This window comes from Danio rerio, chromosome 15 (assembly GCF_052040795.2).
Source record: "Danio rerio strain M-AB ecotype USA chromosome 15, GRCz13ab, whole genome shotgun sequence".
NCBI classification, from domain to species: domain Eukaryota; kingdom Metazoa; phylum Chordata; class Actinopteri; order Cypriniformes; family Danionidae; genus Danio; species Danio rerio.
The window spans coordinates 40,211,004-40,234,253 of record NC_141035.1 but is presented as its reverse complement, the minus strand read 5'-3'; the positions used below and the strand labels follow the sequence as shown (position 1 = coordinate 40,234,253).

Genomic DNA, 23,250 nt, shown 5'->3' with positions numbered 1-23,250 from the left:
GCAACAAGTTGATTTTACTTAAAGTCAGTAAACCCATTGAATTAATTTTTATAATTATGCACACAGTTGATGTCAGAGTTATTAGCCCCGCTTTGATTTTTTTTTTCTATTTTAAAAATTTCCGAAATGATAATTAATAGAGCAAGGAAATTTTCACGGTATGTCTAATAATATTTTTTCTTCTGGAGTAAGTCTTATTTATTTGATGTCTTCTGGAATAAAAGCAGTTTTAAAATTTTTAAAAACATTTTAAGGTCAAAATTGTTAGCCTCTTTTAGCTATATATTTTTTCGATAGTCTACAGAACAAACCATCATTATACAATAACTTGTCTAATTACCCAAAGCTGCCTAGTTAACCTAATTAACCTAGTTAAGCCTTGTCTCTTTAAGCTGTATAGAAGTGTCTTAAAAAATATCTAGTCAAATATTATTTACTGTCATCATGGCAAATAAAATAAAAATAAATAATAAAAAATAACACAACTAATTTGTTATACAGGTATGTGCATTACAACAATATTTGCTACAATTCTTTTGAAATGTCACAGATAATTAAAATGTAAACATGCTATTAGGAAAAATACTAGACATTTATTAATTATTATGAGAACTGATAAAAGATAAATGGTATATGTTTATATAAAATTAAAATAATAAGGTTAAATTATTTGATAAATGTAATATGCAAACAGCTATTGGCTTTTACTTGTTTATCTATTTAATTTTTAAACATATATTGGCTTGTCAATTTGACAGACTTCTTTAAATTCTTTCATGAAAATATTTATGCGTCTGGGTTAAATATTAATTGTTTAAAAGTGTAATCTACAAAATGCATCAAGAGTAAACCGAAATCTCATAAAATAAAAACGTTAGAAATAATTTTTGTTGTTGTATACAACAAAATTTGCTGAATAAAAAAAATAATAATAATTCGGAAAAAAAAGTGAAATTGATTCAAAAACTTTCTTCTGCTGAATACACACCAACATTAATAATGCAAAACTATATAAGAGTTTTATGTAGATTGTGTCATAGCAGCTTCAGCCATAACAACATTTAAAAAGAAAAATTGTGAAACATTCCATCTAATCAGGCAGGCAGAAGAATAAAATGCTGGAACACTAAAAATTTATATGATCAATTATTCATGACAACATAGTCATGACAGTTTTTAATTCATTATAAGTTAATCATGTTCTAACTTAATATAATAAGTTATAAAAGCTGTTTTAAGTTCGTTAAACATAATAATGGACTCATAAGGTTAATTTGATTTAGTTTACAAATTTAAGGCAACCAGGATTTTTTTTACAGTGTATAATTCTAGTTAAATTAAAACTGATTCACTTTAGTATAAATGAATGTTGAAATTCAGTTCAGTTTAATTCAGATCAGCGTAATGCAAATGTCACTGCTGAAAGCCAATTCACTGGAGAGCATCTGCACCGATGCGCAGCTCCACTAACCCAACCAAGCAACTCATAGATGACAGTGGCTAGAAACCAAAACTCCTTTGATCAATAAATCAATTGCCTTTTAGCTATTTATTTAAATGAATGCACTTCCTGGCTATTAATTCTATCATTCATTTATTTGTATATCCTGCATAGATATGCATTTGGAAAAAGATCAGAATCAGAAAAAAAAACAAATAATCAATACTCCAACTTAAAATAGTTCTAGTTTGCTAAGCTCAGATGAAATGGTGTCATTTCAGGGCAAATGGTTCGGTGAGCAAATGATTCCAAGCTCTAAACTAGAAATTTACAGGCAAAATGTAGATTCTTAGCTGATATTATCAATTTGTACATGCGGCTAAATGATTAATCAAAGTTATTTTTTAACATTTTAATAAATGTTAATAGAGCACTTGGATATAACCCAGCTAACAGGAACTGTTCTGGTAATATTTTCTAAACATCATGTCAAGAAAAATTCCTCTAGTAATGTTAGAGTATTTATTTTAAGTTAACTTGCTTTTTAATGAATTTCTAAAAACATGGATTCAAAAGCTTTTGATTTTTGTAAATCATTCATGGAATGTTTTATTACTGCAAGGATTTATTTGGCATTATTTCTTACATTTTACTATATGTAGGTTCAAACAAATGTTTAAAAATAACATTACTATAATGTTTGCAAAATAATTTAACAAAGAATGTTTCCATTACCTATTGGAAGCACGAAGCGTTTAAGACAATTGAATGCAAGTGAGTGTTATAGCATTATCAGAGCATTAGCAAAACATTCTTAGAACGTACTTTTATTACCTAGGAAGACCGATAGACTGAAAGAAAGACTGAAACACAGATAAGCCTAAAGACCTATATAGGCATTTGCAATATAGGTCATTTCACTTAATTTCAGAGATTGTGAAAGACAAATTCAGAAGAAGCGAGTAGGGTATTTTTCCAGCGTCACAACACCTCTATTCTACTTTCAGCCATCAGGCAAACAATCCAATTCACAAAATGAAACTCGAGCAATGTTTAATCATTTCTATCTCACAATACATTCACCCATGAACTGGAATTGCATTGTCTAGGTGCGACACCGACCGGAGGCGGACTTGTCTGGCCATGTCAGACGGCAAGGGCCTTTCACATTTTGCATCACCTTTTGAAATTCTGTTGTGGAGCTTTTGCGATGAAGCCACAGACCTCTTCAGAATGTGAAACTCTGACTAATGCCGGTACGCTGAGACTCGTAACAGTTCAAGTTTGTTTGATCAACAACAACAGTATCAAAGCCATACAGTAGGTCGGTTTAGATATGCATCTACTGTAGTCGCAGTGTGATGTGGTGTCTGGTGAAGCGTTTGATTACAGTACATCTCAGCTGCCTTTTAATTCCTCAAAATTACGCAGCGTCAAGAGTGCATAGTGAAAAATACTCAACCTCAATAAGGAACATGACTATTATGGAATAGGATAGATTGGAGAAATAGTCATCTTTAGACAGGCTCAAGTATCGCAATTGGCAGTGTTTATATATGTATATTTATACATACACATGATCTATTGTCTGTTTTTGGAACGCAGCTGGCTATTGTGCAAAAAACGAAAGTTGCGAATTATCGAATGGTAACAAAACTTTGCTGATACGATCACTCCCCCTCATCGCAGACACAGCGGTGACGGATTATGTGGAACATACTGTACTGAGATGACGATGCTCAATGTCTAATTACTAGAACTGATGTTAAACTGGTTAAAAGTGAGACAGACGCACGCAACGGAGAACTGAAACAACTCAGTCTTAATATTGTAAAGCATACCTAACAGGTGCATGTAGATTCTTCATCAACAACAAATTATTTCTTGGTAACAAATCTTCACCTTGGAATTATAAGGTTCTGTTTTGAGTTATTGACATATTCTTATTAAATGACAACTTATTTACATTATTGGATGTTTTTTTTATAAGTTGTTTACATTTCAAGACTTTTTATTAAAAAAAAAACAATTGTTACACACGTACTGTTTGCTATAAGGAATGCAAAAACTTTGAAGCTCAATATCTCAAAATCATTCAGAACACAGATTGAACCTTATAATTTGAAGCTGACGAAAGTTTTTTTTATCGGGTTATTTGACTCCAAAAAAAAAGAAAGCCGCCATGATTTACTCCCTCCTGTCTTTCTGAATCTCAGTTAAACACTGAAGAACGCAAACGTTTTGTATAAAATGTCACACAATATTTAAACAACATGAAGACAGATTTGTCCATTTTTGGAAGAAATGAACGTTTAAAGTGGAGTAGTGGGTCAGAAAAGATTTTCAAAGTTGTCCTATGACGACAATAGGAGTGCTTTGATGAAAGGTCATGATCCGCTTCAACTGTCGACTACCGTATACCTTTTACACAGAATTCGCAAGCTGATATAAAATAATTTAGCAGTTTTATTTTTGTAGTGTTAGCTTAAGCATGCATGCTTTTTTCCTCCGAAAATAATGTGTTGTCTCATGCTACGATATTATAATTCTGTCATAAATATATATGAGTCATATTCCCATAAGCGACACTGTAAACGCAGCGCATACAATGTGTCATCATTAATACAAATGTAATAATGAATATAAGATTATTAAACGCATTTACTTGCTTTAAGTTTTTGCTTAACGTAAGTGATAGAAAAAAAACAACAAATCCAAGCAGATCTGCATCGGATACTTTTAGATGTAATCTATATATGTATAATAAAGTATAGTGTTTATGCTTAGAATATTCCTAATCAAAAATAGTCTAAATAAAATATTCAATAACCGTTTCGAGCGTAGACATTCATATACAAACTTAAAAAAAACAGGTGAAAGGTTAAACGATAAAAGTAGAATTTGCAATGGCAAAAGAAATGCATATTTAAAAACGTTTTTATTTTCTAATAACGATTTATTTGTTTTACATCAAGTTCTATGTTCATTTACAGTGTGCAAACAAGCAGCGTCACAACAAAATGTACATATTTCTGTTCCTATTTCTTCACCCACTTCTTCTAAAACTGTTCAATTCTCATTTGAGCGTGAGAATAAGAAGACTGAAACTGTGAAAATGCGCTACGTAATTGCTGTGCAATTTTGACTAAAATAGCTACAAGTTCTCTTGTAGCGCAGAAAGCAAATTGACTTACCTGCCGTGCAAGCCATTGAACATCTGAAGGTGTATTTAATCTGATACACGGATTGCGCTCTGTCCTACCACCAAATCAAACCATTGTACAAAGCTACGATTACCAAAACTACTGTCCAACAGCAACCTATGACCGCTATCTATCAACAGCAGTGTCAGCCACTAGTAAAGAAGGCTTCTTCACAATGCAGGTGAAAACTTCAGAAATCTGCAAAAATGCACTGGTCAGGCCCACATAAAGAGACAAAGACGCAATCGAGAGAAAGAGGCCCATGAGTAACAGGGGAAAACCTGTCTGCAGTGACACATCCTCTCCGGGCCTGCTACAGTGAAGACCTCGTCACACAATCAGACACTTGCACGAAGGCTTCTGTAATCAAAAGATGTTTTTCCAGATATAGAAAGCACAGCATCTGCTGAAGGGGGGGAGGGCAAGATGTAGAGAGACAGCAGAGAAACGGCAAGAGGATGGAAAAGAAGAAGAACCTGACTTAAAGAAATGTTCAAAGACATACCTATGCGCTCAAGGTAAAGGCTGCGTCCTGCTGCGAGCAAGTCAACAGAGGTGCAAAAACACACATCGCCACCTAAGCCAGAGGTGTCATCGACCAGAGGAGGCCTACATGTGGGTGAGATTCAACAAGGCCAACTCTAAACTCTAACCTGCCCCTCCCCTTGATCATCAGCACTCTGTGATTGGCTTTCTTTTCATTTTTTTCTCCTTTCTTTAACCTGCTTCTTACTAGTAATTAGGTGCATCTGTGCTGTTGACTTGTTTGTCCATCAGACAAACAAGTGTAACAAAAGATAATGACAAGATCTGCTCAAACCTCTGGTTTGGCTTAATGGTAATACTTTGGTAACACTAAAAATTAATATTACATATTTTTAAATTGTGAGTAATATTTTATCTGATGTCTTAAGATATATAAATAGGCAGAGACATTTAAATGTAGTGAAATTACCATGCAAATGCTGTAAAATGAAATTACTGGAGTATTTTAACAACATTTTAGTGTCTTTATCAAAATATTCTTGTGTTATTTTATGTTACTTGCGATTTTTTTCTGAAACTGAAACTTTTCACTTAGAAAGCAGCTGGGCTAATATGTAGTAATACTTTTTTAATTTATACAGAAAATTTACAGGTTAATTCCTGAAGGCAGTAAGACATCAAACAATTTTGTGTTTAATAGACGTCTAATAGACATCTAAACTTAGACAGCTTGGCTAAAACAAGGCTAAGCTTGTGCTGTCAGTGAAAATCTAATAGACATCTAAGAATAGCCCAAACTAGACTAGTCGTCAAATAGACAGATTTTATTTGTGTAGTCATTTATTTCTGTTTATTTGTATAGTTTTGACCTATTCTTAGATGACGTCTATTAGATTTTCACTGACACCCCAAGTTTAGTCTTGTTTTAGCCAAGGCTATGTGTAGACATCTATTAGACATCTTTTAAAAACAAAATATGCCTGCTGGGAGGTATCAGATTTGTCATCAGTCTGCAGTAAGCAATCATTTGTGTTTATTTTATTGAACCAGCTTTTTTCTAAACGTGTCTAGAACTGAATAGTGGAAATATTTACTTTGGCTATTTGTCATGTACGCCATTAAATGGCCAAATTTTCACACTTTTTTTTGGTCCAGCTGCCCACTCTTGCTTACGTTCCATACCATAAAATATCACCTTATGGAAAATAGCCAGTTTAAAAACATGAACAAATAGGTGGGAACTGTCACTCTGACCACAAGTGACAAAAAAAAGTGAAAAGTGTTTTTTTTTAGCATCTCTTCACCTCACTGAACAGACATCGGTTGGCAAATTTTGCAAACTTGATGGCACTGGCTTATCAGCAACATAGCCCTACCACAGGAACAATCATCCTATAAAGAAAATGAAAGTGAAGGGTGTGCAAATGTGAGATAATTTTATAAGTCGTTGCAGTGGAGGCTGTAGATCTTTATCAGCTTTTAATGTGCAATACTTATAACTTTCATGGAAACTAGCATTAAAATATGGCACCTCCTTTATACTAATTAAAAGTATAAAGGATGTGCTGTGGTTCTCAAAAAAAGAGAAGCTTCTCTATTACTCATTTATAGGGTGCCTAGAGGTCACTGTCATGTTTTCAAACCTCTAGAAATAAGAAATCTTAAAAAAAAAAAAAATAGAATCTAGAAAAATAAAGAAAACATTTTCTTTTTCGTTAGTGCCAAATAAATAAATTAATGTAAATAAACAATTCATCAAAATTCAAAATTGTCTTTATGAATAATTATTTATAATCTTCATTCAGTCTTGCTGTTAGTCAAGGATCTGTAATAATAAAAACATATTATTTTATTTTATTATTAATATATATTTTTATTAATATGTAATAAAAATAAATAAATAAAAAAGAAATGATAAGATCCTGCAGGTAAAAAAAAATGAAATCCCTGATTTCAGTCTGATTTTGCATTTGTTTTCAGTGGCTACGTTTGCATGGAGTACATCAGTAATAAAATTATTTGCCTTAATCTGAACAAGACAATAATATGATTAAGATGTTTACATGAGTTGCTTTTTTGAATGTTCCTTTCATGATCCCGTTCTACATGTTATAGCACATAGATCGATTAACGTCATTGTGTCACCACACTATCCACATTTCCTCTAGAGTATCTTGTAATTTCGGGTATTTCATTTTTAATTTGTTGACTTTAACTGCAGTATGACACTTTCATACATAAACATTTCATGCATGCCACTGTGACAAATAAGAAGCGAGTATGAACAGCTGAAAGAGTGTTGTTTGATTGGAATTTGATAGCGCACGCCTTAAGGGAAAAAAAAAAACTCAGCATTTCATGATGCAGGTGTCCCCACTGACTCGGTTGGTGTAGAGAATAGTGTTAAACAGCGGTGTGTGGATAAAATATCTTGTTGCAAAATGCGAAAATTCTACACAACGGTAATAGTTTGATGAAGGTGTTAACATGTCTGTACTGTACTTCAATAATTGGCATACTCCATGTCTTAATTAAATTTTTGTTTAGATCAATTATAACCTTAATCAGCTTAAATTAATCCAAACTTAATGTTTACAACGTAGATTCTTAATCATTGGCTTCTATTGTCTTAATCGTAATAAAATCGGATTTTTGGTGTCCATGTAAACATATCAGTGAATGGTGAAATGCAGTTTTTAAATGAATAGCAACCACAAGTTAATTAAGAGGAACATTTACGGTTAGTTGCATCTTATGACTACATTGGATAAATTCAGGTTAACCATTTATTGGTTAAGGAAGAATATATGGTAATTTCATTGACATTTAATACAATATAATAAAAAAATAAATAAATAAAGCTATAATAACCTCCAGTAACTCCTCTGGGTTTTTCCTATGAGCATTGTAATTGAGTGCTCTTTAATTGTTTATTTATTATAAATGAATAAATATATTTATTATAAATGTAATCATTTATTTACTTTTATTACTTCCTAATTCAGAAGTTTAATGCTTACTTTTTAATAACTTTTTTTTGTTTAATACAATCATTGTTGTATATAATCAGGCAGATTAGGTATGAACATATCTCAGTAATTAACAACTGCATAAAGAAGTTGTTTCCTGCTGTATCTCACCTTGAAACTGAGCATTTAAAAGTAATTTTTATTCAAATACTAGATGTGGCTTTATGTGTTATGTTCATCTTTTTATTCAGTGAGAGCAGGGAAGTCTCTTGTCGGACATAATTGTCAGCAGATGCAGAAAGAAATTCATTATACTGTTCTGATATTTCCTGCCATACTTGCCTTTTATAACCTTGTACTTCTGACATCTTTGGGCTTAAAATCATTGCTTGCAGCCATATTTACCCTCAATGGCTTCTCTTAAACATAAATAGGGTGACTTTCTGGAAACAGGTGTTAAGTGTTATTCTGACAACTGCAAAGAAAGTACTGCTCTAGCTACTATACCTCATTTACTTTTTGGAGGTGCCTAGAAACTCTCTGTTAAGCCGAGTTCACACCATGATGTTCACTGCTGTTGTTTTCACACTGTATGACTATCTAGGGTGGCGTTAAGCTGCTGCTGTGTTCATACTGCATGATGGATCTGTGACTGGAGGATACACTATGTATGACTATAAAAAAATTACTGACACTTCTGGCTCACAAACACCAGCGAGAAGTGATGAGCTCACTCAAAATCATGCCTGAGACTCTAAATGGTATCCTGAAATACATATTTTAAACAATCTGCTATTTATTTGGTTCATACACTGATTATGTTGTTGTAACGCCTACATGTATATATTTTGATATTGTCATCTATAACTCATCCCTGAACTCTCCACGCGTTTTTCATTTAAGAACTCATTTACGAAGCAGGTTTATGAATCATTAACAGGTCCCGATGTTTAGCATGCCAAATATTCACAGGCGTCTGTGACACGTCAACAATTCTCTCTAATAATGTTTTTGTTAATTCACGCTGTGTGGTTGTTGTTAGCGTAAACAAGCACCATTTTACCTTGGAATTCAGGCTTTTGATTTTACAAAAACTGTCGGCGAGCGAAAATCAGGGGGGAAATTGTGCAGTGTGAACTCTGTTAATACGAAGTACTAATAGGCCTAAGTAGCTTATTTGTTAGTGATAATTTATTTTTTTATCTGAATTATAAATAATATTCTACACTTGCAACAGAGAATTTGCTTTACACTAGATGATGAACAAATGTACAAAAATAAAAGTAAAATAACTAAATAAATTATTTTGAGGTTGTGAACTGACCACTTTAATCGAACAGTGAGCCTGACCAGGGATGACGAGTGTTTCCCAAAACCATAGTTGCTTTGTCTCAAATCCATTGTTTGAACCATGTTACTTATAACGTAAAATGTCCATAATGACGCTTTAAACGGGGTTGAGTGAAATGATTTCGTTTACACACATGCATTTTTAAAGGAACTCCAATATTAGTTTTGGTAAACACCACTTTTTCCATATTAATTGAAATATATGTAGATGGCACATATAGGACCTTTCCTTTCTTTCCTTTACAAATATTTTTGGGAATTTTTTATATAGAATTACTTAGCTAACACATTCTAATCTCATATATAAATCATTTAAATTGTTAATGGTTTTAGGCCTAATTTACAGGCGACTAATTATTAAACAATAATGAAAAAAAAAAGAATCCTACTTAATAATAATAATTATAATAATAATAATTATTATAAAGTAGGATATTGTTAATTTATTTATTTATCTTTTCTTTTTTTTTTTTTAAAGGTCTACTTTTACAATTTTACACATTCAAACCACTGCAGAAATGTCCTATACAGTACAGATACATTTCTAAATAAATAACCTACTACAAATTGAAGCCATTAACGTACACACACACACAAAAAACTATATATATATATATATATATATATATATATATATATATATATATATATATATATACACACACACACAACCATGCTTCTAACTACAGCTCTAGAGGTGTAGTCGCAAGCGTACAAGTTTACATTGCAGTTTGCGAATGTTCAGTGCAACGACAAACAACGACACAACTTGCGACCTTAGTTGGCAATGGTTTTCAGAATGGCACCCCATGCAGTATAGTTAATCGCAATTATGACTATTGTGTTTTTAGAAGATTTTAAAATGACTTTTTTTTTTTAATACCATCTAATTGACTGCAAACAATAAGACTTACTCCTAATATAACAGCCAACACTGATTTAAACATGCCAAGAAAACACATTGGTAATTAAATGTTTATTTAAAATAAAAAAGCTACCCATTTTCACAGCATTTAAAGTAAATGGCATAACTGCAGCAAGTGCTGCTAAAATAAATGCTACTGTAGATTGTTGCGCATGCTAAACATGTAAACTTACAGTTCTAGTTCTTGATATAAACAAGTCGTAGTTTAAGGATACTTCACCCAAAAATGAAAATGTACTCCCCCTCAGGTGGTTCTAATCCTTTATGAGTTTTATTTTTCTGTTGAGCACAAAAGAAAATTTTTTGACAAATGTTCGAAAACGTTAATCATTGGCTTCTATAGTAGGAAAAACAAATACTATGGGAGTTACTGTAATTACAGGAACTTTTGTGTTCAACTGCAGGTTTGTGAAAATTGTACTGTAGGATGAGTAAATGTTGGCAGAATATTCTATTTTGGTGAACTATCCATTTAAACTTGATTTATATTGCATGATTTTATCTATAATTTGGTCATCAGAGACCAATTTTGGAAATCCTGAAAGATTTCTATAATCTACTAATATCTGTGGTCTATGATCATTGGATTGACATGTTCACCACCAGCCGATTCATGGCCATTTTTCCTCTTATGACATTCTGGCAGTTTCAGAAGTTTTCAGACACTTTCTTGCAGTGGGACTTCAGCTGTGACCAGTGAAGAACCAATAGTAACACTGACCCTGATCAGCAAATCACCTCAGGAACATTTTTAATTATCAAGACATGATATGAGTCAGATTAATGCTACAAATGTTTATCTTTGTTCATGTTTGCTCGGAGTTATCTATAAACATGTCATGCAGATTTTTAATCTGTGAAAGTCAGGGAAAATTTCGACATTGATATTTGGCTTAAAATGGACCTATTATGCCTTATTTTTTCCAAGATATAAAATAAGTCTCTGATGTTCCTTGAGTGTCTATGTGAAATTTCAGCTCACAATATCTCAGAAATAATGTTTCATAACTCTTTAAAACTGTCGCTTTTAGGGTTTGATGCTAATTGCCAGTGGTGGAAAGAGAACTGAAAAGTCATACTCGAGTAAAAGTACCATACTTGCCTAAAAAAGTAGTGCAAGTAAAGTTAAGGAATCTGTTGTAAATATTTCTCAAAGTATGAGTAAAAAGTAGCCCTTTTAAAAGTACTCAATAGTAGTGAGTATTACGTTGAAAAAAGCTGATGTATTTATATGTTATTTGTGGATGTGTGTGAACGTAACATTCTGTAGTGCATTTAGTTATTGCCCAACAGGCACAAAATGTCATAAAATGTTAATATTAGGTTAGATTTAGATTGTGACGTCAGGTGACCAAAATTCAATGTCTAGCCAGCATCTTAGGACAACGTTATCTTGATCACCAATAATGACATCAAATGAAGTTGATATTTGGTTGATTTTAGGTAGTTAGAAAGTGACCAAAACTAACTAGGAGCCAACATTTTAAACCAACGTGATATTGACGTCAAATACTGACATTTATTCGTCAGAAATGGCAACCAAAATCCAACATCTGATAGACGTCATAGTGGTAGCGTCCACACAATGTCAAGCTGTAACATCATTAGATGCTGATATTTGGTTGATTTCAGGTTGGACGTTGGACATTGACGTCGGCCTGACATTGGGTTCTGATGTCAACCTAATTTTTTTTTTTTTCAAACAAAATGCAACGTCCCCATTATAATGGGGTACAATGTCAATCTGACGTTATGTTGATGTCTTGTGTCTGCTGGGTGTTACAAACTACAAAGTAACAAGAAACAATAAAAAAGTTTTATGTAATAAAATATATGAAAATAACAATAACTATAAAATGGCAACACAAATAATATAATAACTAAATATGCATAGGTCAGAGAGGGACATCTTTATTTATCCACTTAAATTTAGGTTATTATCAACTGCAAATTCCTAATCTAAAGTGAGGATTAAGAGGGGGAGTGCAATGGGTCGTGAATGGGAATTTGATTTTTTATATTTCTACAAAGATTGGATGGAGCAATCTAATGTGTTCATCCACTCGGACCAGAGATTTCTAAATTTTAAGTAAATATAATTAACTTGAAGGCAATGAATGTGAATGTCATTTTTTCTATCACACAGACATACTATTTCTAGACATTCTTAAGTTGTTGGGGATTCAGAGAGTAACCAGTGTCTTGTGATTGCTTTTTTTGGCTGCGATTTATTAAATATCAAGTATTTTTCAGATTTACTTATTTGGATATCAGAACTTCCAAAATAAATAACCATGACTTGTAAGGGTAGTGTAATATTAACTATATTTTCTAATACTCCATGTACTTCTACCCAAAAATGTGATTTGCCTTCTATGTGTGATTTGATTGGACAAGAATCACAGGACTGACTTTTCTAATCCCCATAGATAAGAAAAAATAAAGTAGTTACTGCAGGTTGAAGCAAAGTAGTAGCGTAAAAATTTACTCAAGGAAAAATTAAAGTGCACATTTATAAAACTACTTAGTAAATTTAAATTCCTGAAAAAAACTACTCAATTACAGTAATTTGAGTATTTGCCATTTGTTACTTTACACCACTGCTAATTTTGCAGTTTTGGTGGCTGTCACTTTAAATTCAAATGAGATGCTGCTTTTTTTCAAAAGAGGGCGGAGCTACAAATGCCTGTGTGTCATCATAATCGCAGATTTAAAAACAAGACGGTGTTTCCTCTAGGATTTTTTTCCAGCTGTGGCGGCAGGCCTTTTTTTTAACACAGATCTACCAAATACCTGTGGCGTTATTTCAATGACAAATGTCTTTAGGGCAGTATTAGAAGTCGTGATCGCATTTATGTAATGACCTAAATGTACGAGCATGTGAATCTCTGCTTGCACGCCGATTTTCTCAGCTCGTGCACAAAACCACTTGCACGCCACCTCAAATATAAGGCGCTTAAAGAGCACGCAGATCTTCTTGTGCGCTCTCAAACAAACGCTGCTGAGTGCGATTTAGTGTGTTTATGTAACGAGTATGTCTCCAGCATTCATTAGATTTGCTGAATGTTTATTAATGTCTCTAATAGAGCTACAGAGTCGCGTTAATGCATCCTGAAGTAAAGTGAAACGGCTATACTTCGTGTTTGCTGGCCTCACGTATCACGCAACTGTCAGCCTGTCAGTCAGTCTGCACGTAACCTTAAAGAGTTAAACAAATGATGCACAGCACTACTACGGTTACAGAAAAGTTTGTGCTGTTATAATTCACTTTCCCTTTAATACGTTTTTGTGCGATCATTACCCGCTATTAAAAAAAATTTTTTTTTGAATGAGATGTAATGTAGACGTGGCGGGATGAAATTTTGCGTGGCGCCCTGACATGGAAGAATGAACGTAGCGGAAACCATGCAAGAGTAATATTTATGCTAATGAGGGAGAGATTGTCACTAATGGGCGGGGATTTACCTTTCTGATTACATGTACACAGGGAGATTGCAAATCAAAGTGTTTCTGCAGACTGTTTTTATGAAATGTGATTACAAAAAGTAAATTTAATACAAATAAATTTGTATTATTAAAATATTAAAAATAAATTTAAATTTTAACTATTAGAAGCTGGTTATATTCACAACTGTGCTTAAACCCCATATTAAAGTGATTTTTGCATAATAAATCCTCTTTAAAGTGGAATCCCAAGCTCAAAATTGATTGCAGTTTTTATTTGTGTTTTTTTTTTTCTGATCAAATTGGCATTAGTTTGCCTATAGCTGTGTTAAAACAATCAATGATGATTCCCTGAAATGGAGATTTAGCAATCCACTGTCTTTAAGTTTATCTCCGGTTATTTCAAGAAACACCTGTTTGACAAAACCACAACTGAGAAGTTTCTTGTAAGCCGGCAACACTAATGTAATCCATTTTAAGCTTTAGGTGTGTTATAGTGAATCATGTAAATACACATTTTAAGTGGCGCAACAGTTTGGTGTGTTTGAGTCGGGGGTCATTGCTGGTAGCATGCTGAACAGTTACAGCTTTAATGCATCAGTAATTTCCAGACAGGCTCCCCCTCACCTTTTCAAAGGAAATGTCAAGTTTTGCATACTGTACGCAACGGTTCTCACAGACAGATGCACACTGAAACTGTAATACAATGACTGAAACCCCTCTGAGAATCAAAGTCACGCTGGAGACACCCTGCTTCTCGGCTTTTCCTCTCTGATGTGTTTTTGTTGAAGGGTATCCCCACCACTAAGGTTACTGGTTTTTAGATGTGCTTTGGGGTCTGCCTCTGTGTCTGTTTCTCTGTCTATTATTCATCATACTTAATTTGGGTTTATTGACAATGAGCAACTGTGCTTTAGCAGGCGAGTAAATGATGTCTATGTCACTGTGCTTGAGAATCAACACTATTGAAACAGCAATTTGAGGAGCAATCAGTATTGTTGATTACTAGCATCCTTTTTTTTAAGTAATGCATTTTGCCACAGCCATTATTCTTGCTTGTTTTCCACTTGTTGGTAACAGGGTCATAAATTAGCCTGGTTAGCATGAGCCATTAGCCCCTGCTGGTGGATGTTGTAATTACACATTTAAGGGAGAAAAAACAATTAAATGGCATTTTAAGTAGTGTACAAGTGATACAAAAAATATATAAAATCGATGTTTATTTACCCAAAACAATCTTTTTTCTCTAATTAAATTCTGCTGTATTAGTTTTTTTGATTTTCCAGAACTCTCTTTTAATGGTAAACAGTTTTTTTTTTCTTGATTAACATTTTACATCTACAGAGTTATGTAATATTAATATGATTTAAAGTGTAGCTACTTTTTTAGCATAACCATATTTTTGGGTATTGTATATTAATTGGTACAATGTTTCCCAAATTCTGTTTTATTCCTGTCAAAATGAATGAATGAATAAATGAATGATAAGGATGATGATTCATTTATTCATTCATTTTCATTTCGTCTTACTGTGCGTTCACACCAAAAGCGGCGAGAGTGTCAAAGGTCGCTCTGGCCACCCTGGCAACAACGCTGTCTGCCTTCAGCTCCGGCGGCGAGTGCGTCAAAATTTGCTACATTAATTGTGTATTAGAAGGGGCCTGTGGGAAACCAGTTTATTATGTTAACCAATCATATTGTACCTGTTTGGTGTAACCCCACCCCGTGGGGGTCAAAGGGGTTAACCCGGAAAGTGAATGACAGAGTTGATAGGAAGTGCGTTGTACATGCGTGTCTGTTTAATAAAAAGTAATCTGTGAAACGAATGAAGAGTTCACTCTCATGACATGGTGTCAGAATCGTACTTTATACCCACGAGCAAGCTCGCCCAGTTTTGGAACTGACAATGTCCAAGTTCAACCCACCAGAAGCCTTTGATTTCGCGCAGCCTGCAACCTGGCCCGCGTGGATCCAGCGGTTCTCCCGGTTCCGCATCGCGACGAAACTGAACAAGGAAGACGGTGAAGTACAAGTTAACTCTCTGTTGTATGCAATGGGCAGGGATGCCGAAACGATATTCGGATCGTTCACGTTTGCCGAAGCTTCAGACGCAAATAATTACGAGACTGTAGTCGGCAAATTTGATGAACATTTTGTGCCCAGGAGGAATGTTATTCATGAGAGAGCCTGTTTTCATCAGCGCACACAGAGATCGGGAGAGACTGTTGAAGCTTTTGTCAGGTGTCTTTATGAACTGGCTGAATACTGCGAGTTTGGCGCGAGCAAAGTTGAACAAATACGGGACAGAGTTGTCATAGGGATTGCAGATCGTGACGTTTCTCAGAAGTTACAAATGGAACCCGAACTAACATTGGATAAAGCGGTCCAGATCGCCCGGCAGTCGGAGCTTATTAAGACGCAAAATGCGAGCGGTGGAACAGCCGCTGATGTGAGCGCCGTACAGCACGGACATTACAAAAGTTCAAAGCGGTTTTCGGGGCCACCGAAAAAGGAAAAAGGTGGAGAGAGAAAACAGATTGTGGACTGCACACGCTGTAATCACACACACAATGAGAATAATTGCCCTGCACGAAACAAGAGGTGTAGAAGATGCAATAAGCTGGGACATTTTGCAATTGCATGTAAAACTAAAAATGTCAAAGAGCTTGTAGTGTGTGATAGTGAAACTGGCGATTCATTTTTCCTGGGCTCTGTAATGAATGAGTCAGCTGCAGAAGACAGGTGGTGTGTTACTTTGCCTATTCAAGGCAGGTCGGTCCAATTCAAAATTGATACCGGAGCCGACATCAGCATCATGTCACGCTCAGTGTTTGAAAGCTTACAAGAGCGCCCCCCGCTGGTTAAAACAAGTATAAATGTGAGAAGCCCAGGAGGAAAAGTGAATTGCATGGGGAAATTTCTAGCAAACACTGAAAGAAAAGGGAAAAATTTTGAATTTTGGGTTTTTGTAATTGATGGGCCATTTGCCAACAATTTGCTTAGTCGTAGCACTGCCTGTGAGATGGATCTAGTACAGAGAGTGGATGAAATTGCAGACCACAGTGATGTCTATGGAGACATTGGCTTGCTTAATTGTGAACCTGTAAAAATTGAGCTAAAGTCAGATGCTACTCCCTATAGTCTGTCCACCCCTCGAAGAATTCCCTTTCCCCTATTGCCTAAAGTGGAAAAAGAGCTCGAACGTATGCAGTCCTTGGGTATAATTTCCGAAGTGACTGAACCGACCGAATGGTGTGCCCCAATGGTGCCCGTAGTGAAAAAGAATGGTTCAGTTAGGATTTGTGTAGACCTGAAACGGCTCAATCAGGCTGTAAAGCGTGAGCGTTACATTCTCCCAACGTTGGAGGATATAGCCCCCAAGCTCTCAGGTGCGTGTGTCTTTTCCACACTAGACGCATCCTCAGGGTTTTGGCAAATTCCTTTAGATCCAAACTGCGTAAATTTGACTACATTCATAACCCCAGTAGGGCGGTTTTGTTTTAATAGATTGCCGTTTGGGGTCACTTCGGCCCCTGAGATTTTCCAAAGGGAAATGAGCAAACTCCTAATTGGACACAAAGGCACGGTCGTTGTCATGGATGACATACTAGTCTGGGGTAAAGATCAAAATGAGCATGACGAGAATCTTGGGGCTGTTTTGAAAACTATCAGAGAGTCAGGTCTGAAATTAAATCGTGATAAATGTCACTTCAACAAACCTGAGCTACGGTATTTTGGGCACACCATCAGTCAGAACGGTATCAAGCCGGACGCAACCATGGTAACAGCGATTACTGAGATGCCTAGTCCCACTAATGTGACTGAGCTAAGGCAAATTTTAGGAATGATCAATTATTTAGGCAAATTTGTGCCAGGGCTTTCAACAGTGCTGCAACCAGTTACAGCTCTGCTGAAGAAAGATGCAGTCTGGATTTGGTCCGAGGTCCAGGAGCAGGCTCTGAGTAAGGTAAAATCCATGTTGGCCACAGCTCCTACTCTGGCATATTATGACCCTGAAAAACCCACAATGGTTAGTGCTGATGCGAGCAGTTTTGGGTTGGGAGCTGCTCTGCTTCAAGTTCATGGTAATGTGACGCGAGCAGTCGCATTCTGCTCGAGAACTTTGACTGAAGCAGAGCGCAGGTACTCACAAATTGAAAAGGAGTGCTTGGCGGGAGTGTGGGCCTGCGAGCGTTTTGCTCGTTACCTTCAAGGATTGGAAGAATTTTGCCTGCAGACAGATCATAAACCGCTAGTTCCACTAATAAATTCGTATGACATTGATCGTGCTCCGTTAAGATGTCAGCGTTTGCTAATGCGATTAATGCGCTTCAATGCAAAGGCAGTCCATGTTCCAGGCAAATGTTTAGTGGTGGCGGACACGCTTTCTCGGAAACCTTTGAGTGGGCACTTCCACTCAGAGATGGAAGATGAGGTGAAGGCATATGTTGAAGCAGTTGTTGCATCTAAAGAGGTGTCACAATCCAAGCTCGATTCCATTAGGAAGGCTACACAGTTAGATGCAGATCTCCAGGCAGTGATAGGTTTTCTCAGCATGGGTTGGCCAAAGCACATACCCTTCCCCTTGAGTCATTATCATACAGCCAGGGCTTCATTGTCTTTTGTCAATGGGTTAGTCTTGTATGAGGACAGAATTGTTGTTCCTGTGTTGATGAGGGAGGAAGTGTTAAGCCGAATTCATGAAGGACATCAGGGGCTCGCAAAGTGTCGCCAGAGGGCAAAGATGTCAGTTTGGTGGCCAGGACTTGGCAATGACATCAACAGGATTGTTTCAGGGTGCACATTTTGTAGGACTCATAAACCTACACAAAGAAAAGAACCCCTGATCACTACACCCCTGCCTACTGGTCCCTGGTGTAAGATTGCTGCAGATTTATGCGAGTTGAATGGGAAAACTTACTTAGTAGTTGTAGACTACCACTCACGTGACATTGAAATAGCTCACCTGCAAACACTATCCAGCTTTAATGTTATCAGCAGACTGAAGTGCATGTTTGTGAGATGGGGTATTCCCAGGGAGCTTGTATCCGACAATGGCCCACAGTTTGCCTCAGCTGAATTTAGACAGTTTTGTACAGACTATGATTTCCATCATACAACTTCAAGTCCTCATTTTCCCCAAGCCAACGGGGCTGCAGAGAGAGCAGTTCAAACTGCAAAACGGATTCTCTGCCAACCTGATCCTCACCTGGCATTGATGTGTTACCGTGCGACTCCGGTCGTTGCAACTGGACTTAGCCCTGCACAATTAATGACTGGACGGCAGATTAGAACCAAACTGCCAATGCTTGAGGAAAAATATCAACCTCAACCCAATGATCTTAAAGCAGTGGAGAAGAAAGATAAAGCTGCAAAGGAGTCTTACAAGTTCTATTATGACCGGAGACACTCTGCTCGCACACTGCCCGAGTTACATCCTGGAGAGAAGGTTCTTCTTAAGCTGGACAGCGAAAAGCACTGGAAAACACCAGCAATTGTGCTAAACAAAACATCAGAACCAAGATCGTACTTGGTGCAAACTCAAAAAGGAGCTGTCCTGCGTAGAAACAGGAAGCATTTGCAAGCAATGCCATCGCAACCAGATGCTACAATCCAAGCAGAATTGCAGGAAGAAAAAGAACCAGCTCTGTCTGGGACTGAACATTCAAATACTCACACAGTTGACCCAGCAACACCTTTACTGGACACTAAACCACCAGTTACGACTTCCAGTGGAAGGGTGGTGAAAACGCCCAAACGTTACTTAGACTTCTTGGACTGTTTCAGGTTATAGAAAGGAATTAAGATTTGAGTTAATAAAAAAAAAAAAAAAAAAAAAAAACAATATCATTGCTTGATGTTGCACTTTAATTTGGGTATGCTGTTAAACATAAACCAATGTTTAGGGTTTGTATTAAAAGTGGGAAACATGATCTTCTTTTCTAAAGAGGGAAGATGTGGGAAACCAGTTTATTATGTTAACCAATCATATTGTACCTGTTTGGTGTAACCCCACCCCGTGGGGGTCAAAGGGGTTAACCCGGAAAGTGAATGACAGAGTTGATAGGAAGTGCGTTGTACATGCGTGTCTGTTTAATAAAAAGTAATCTGTGAAACGAATGAAGAGTTCACTCTCATGACAGGGCCGTTGCAGCATTCCATATCATTTACATTTCTGCATAAAACATGCTTTCTAGCGTGAAGATGTTGCACACTTATTATCAAATTCATTTAACTATGGAAGATCAAGTTGCATGTGTTATGGCTTTGCTCCACTGAATTATCCAATATGTCCATATGTATGAAATATTTTGAAGCAGCAACAATGTTTTGTATTGTTGCATGAGATTCCCGCTTTTTTAATGAAAAAAAAATTTAAACCCATTCCTGGAATTATTATTATCATTATTATTATTATTATTATTATTATAATTATTATTATCATGTATAGTCAGTTTTCATTTGCTGTTTGAATTATATCCACCATCACAGAACAGTGAGTGAAAAGGTTCTGGAAAGTGATTTATAGCCTTTCTGTGATGGTACCATGTCACAATAAGGAATTTTTGTTGTGCGATATGTTATGACAGAAATTGTTGTGATAAGCAATATTATTGTCTTTTTGAGATCATTTTATGCCACTGATTATATGTTACAACATAATAATGCAATTAGCAATAAACATTTTAAAATGCTTATCATTCTTGAAGTTATTTATATTTTATAATTTTATGTTAAAAAGGTAAATGTCCCATTATACACACTATTAAATGTTTTATTAGGTAAATGTTTAATAAACTTACAATAATTTTGCAACAATTTCAAAAAAATCTTTTTTTTCACATTGTCATTTTGGGGTATTGTGTGTAGAATTTTTAGGAAATAAATTAATTTAATCCATTTTAGAAATAAGGCTGTAACATAATAAAATGTGGAAAAAGTGAAGCGCTATTAATACTTTTGGGATGTACTTTGTCGCTGTTGAGGTAGAATGTAAAATGGCCTCAATGATATTTGTGAATTAGTAAATATGTAATGCAATGCCAAAAAAAGTTGAGGTCTTCTTCAAATATTGCACGATAAATTGATACATTGCTTATTGTGACAAGTCACGAGACGGAGCTCACTTATCAAAATTGGCCAAAAACCATTTGTGATTTAATTTTATTCCTCCTCAACTGCTTTCTTTGACATTATCACCCTGGACTTGCGAAAGAAAAAAAAGAAGGAGTTAATAATAATAATAATAATAATAATAATAATAATAACATAAAAAATCTGTAAAGGCCTTAAAACTAACATTTATGGACTAAAATATACAAAACCCCAGTTTAGAATTTAATGGGTCAAAGGTTAATTTCTTAGAATGTCATTATTTACAATATATATATATATATATGTATATGTATATGTATATATATATATATATATATATATATATATATATATATATATATATATATATATATATATATATATATATAAATGTGTATATATATATATATGTATATATATGTATATGTGTATATATATGTATATGTATATATATATGGAAATAATTTCCACAGATCCAAAATGACTAGTGTGAATGTAGTTAAAATGAAAGAACATGAGTTAATTAATTCCTTCATTGATTCATTTGTTTTAAATAATATATTTCAATATCATAGATTGGTGCAGCAATGATATCACAAATGAAAGAATACATTTTCAATTTATTAGTAAATATTACAATATTTTAATGTTTTTAATGTAAATTAAATTCACCCCTGTATCAAGAACATCAATTTTATGAAACATAAGCCTATAATACTTAGATAAGAACATTTGGGGGTATAATCTAGTTTCCACAAAAGTAATTTTGTTTAAACAGTGACATTTTGGCTAATACAAGGCTAAATTTGGGTTGTAAGTAAAAACCTAATAAACGTCTAGCAACAGTCCAAAACTATACAATAGTCATCAGATTGAAAGTTTAGACAGACTTTACATGTATCATCAATATTTTACTTTATTTGATGACTATAGTTTTGGACTATTGTGAGATGTCTTTTAGATTTTTACTTGCAGCCCATATTTGGTTTTGGTCAATACATCTATTACATGTCTAATATGTCTAATAGATGTCTTTTAGATGTAATAGACAGACATTACATGTGGTCATTTATTGCTGTCTATTTGGTGACTATAGTTTTGGACTATTGTTAGATGACTTTTATTTTCCCTTATGGCCCAAATTTAGTTTTAGCCAATACATCTAATAGACATCTAGTAATTGAAATTGAACAGACATCTATTAATTGAAAACTTGTGATACATTACTTTCCCAGAGATGGGTTGCAGCTGGAAGGGCATCCACTGCGTAAAAGTGTGCTGGATAAGTTGGTGGTTTATTCCACTGTGGTGACCCCAGATTAATAAAGGGACTAAGCCAAAAAAAAAAAAAAAAAAAATGAATGAATGAATGAATAAATGATACATTACTGGTAAGACACATCCTACTCTGAGATAAACCTTGCCAAAACCACTGCCAGCACATAACTTTTTATACAAGCCTTTATGGTTTAGCCAAGTGTGCATATTGCATTTAAATGTCATTGTGCAACCATTGAGCAGAGACCACGTGTGAAGTGAGTTAGGGGCTTGACATTTATATCAGTAGCTGCAGTTAACTGATCACTCAAGGACTTCTACATGTATATATTAATGCCCACACACTTGCAATTTTGACCACTACCCCGTATGCAGAGTCACTTCGAAACAGACTGCATCGTCTTTGAACTTGTATGTGTGTGTTTGTGTGTGTGTGAGTGTATGCAAAGAAAAAACTGGCAGGGTCCACTGGAGTCAGGGTTTGAAAGTGGTCTACACTTTTTCACAGTAAAATAATTTTATTATTATATTACTTTTTATATACAGCATAAATAACTCAGCATAAATGAGTACATCCCCTTTTTGAAAATTATTATTATTTATCCGTTAATTTAAAAACTGCAAAATCGCTGTAATTCATCACAAACATGCACTGTTTAAAAAAACATTTTAAACTTGTAAAATTTTGTGGCGAGGGGGCGTGGCCGAGAGGCGTGGGAATGGAGTGAGGCCACCGCGTAAGTGGATACACCTGCGGTGCGCACCTGCCTCGAATCCCACGGAAGGAGCTCTGGACTATAAAAGGAGGAATGATGGCAGATGAATCTGAGAGAGGGCCGAGCCCGAACATATTTTACTTTTGCTTTCCGTTTGTTTTGGTTTAGACGGCAGTCCGTGAACTTTATTACAAACTCACTCTTGATCACATTTGTTGATGATTGATGATCACAGCGAGCTGAACAGATCTTTTATTCCCAGTTGCTTTGCACACATCCTGTCTTGTTGATATGATTAAACGTGTTACTACAGAGGCATGTTCATTCGCAGCTGTCAATCGAT

The 23,250-nt window shown here is 35.1% G+C and overlaps 2 protein-coding genes across 3 annotated transcripts in view; one reads left to right on the top strand and one right to left on the bottom strand.

Annotated features, from left to right (window-relative positions):
- Nucleotides 1-5,261, bottom strand: part of zbtb32 (zinc finger and BTB domain containing 32) — a 37,182-nt gene extending 31,921 nt beyond the window's left edge. Inside the window, exon 1 of one of the 2 annotated variants that reach the window (XM_087284515.1) lies at nucleotides 5,150-5,261. The gene's annotated coding sequence lies outside the window, so the exon portion shown is untranslated. Of the gene's footprint in view, nucleotides 1-4,635; nucleotides 5,013-5,149 lie in introns of those variants that run through there. The other variant, XM_087284516.1, reaches the window with a different exon arrangement.
- LOC147840672 (uncharacterized) overlaps nucleotides 1-23,250 on the top strand; it is a 105,478-nt gene that overhangs the window by 33,959 nt on the left and 48,269 nt on the right. The gene's annotated exons all lie outside the window — the stretch shown is intronic.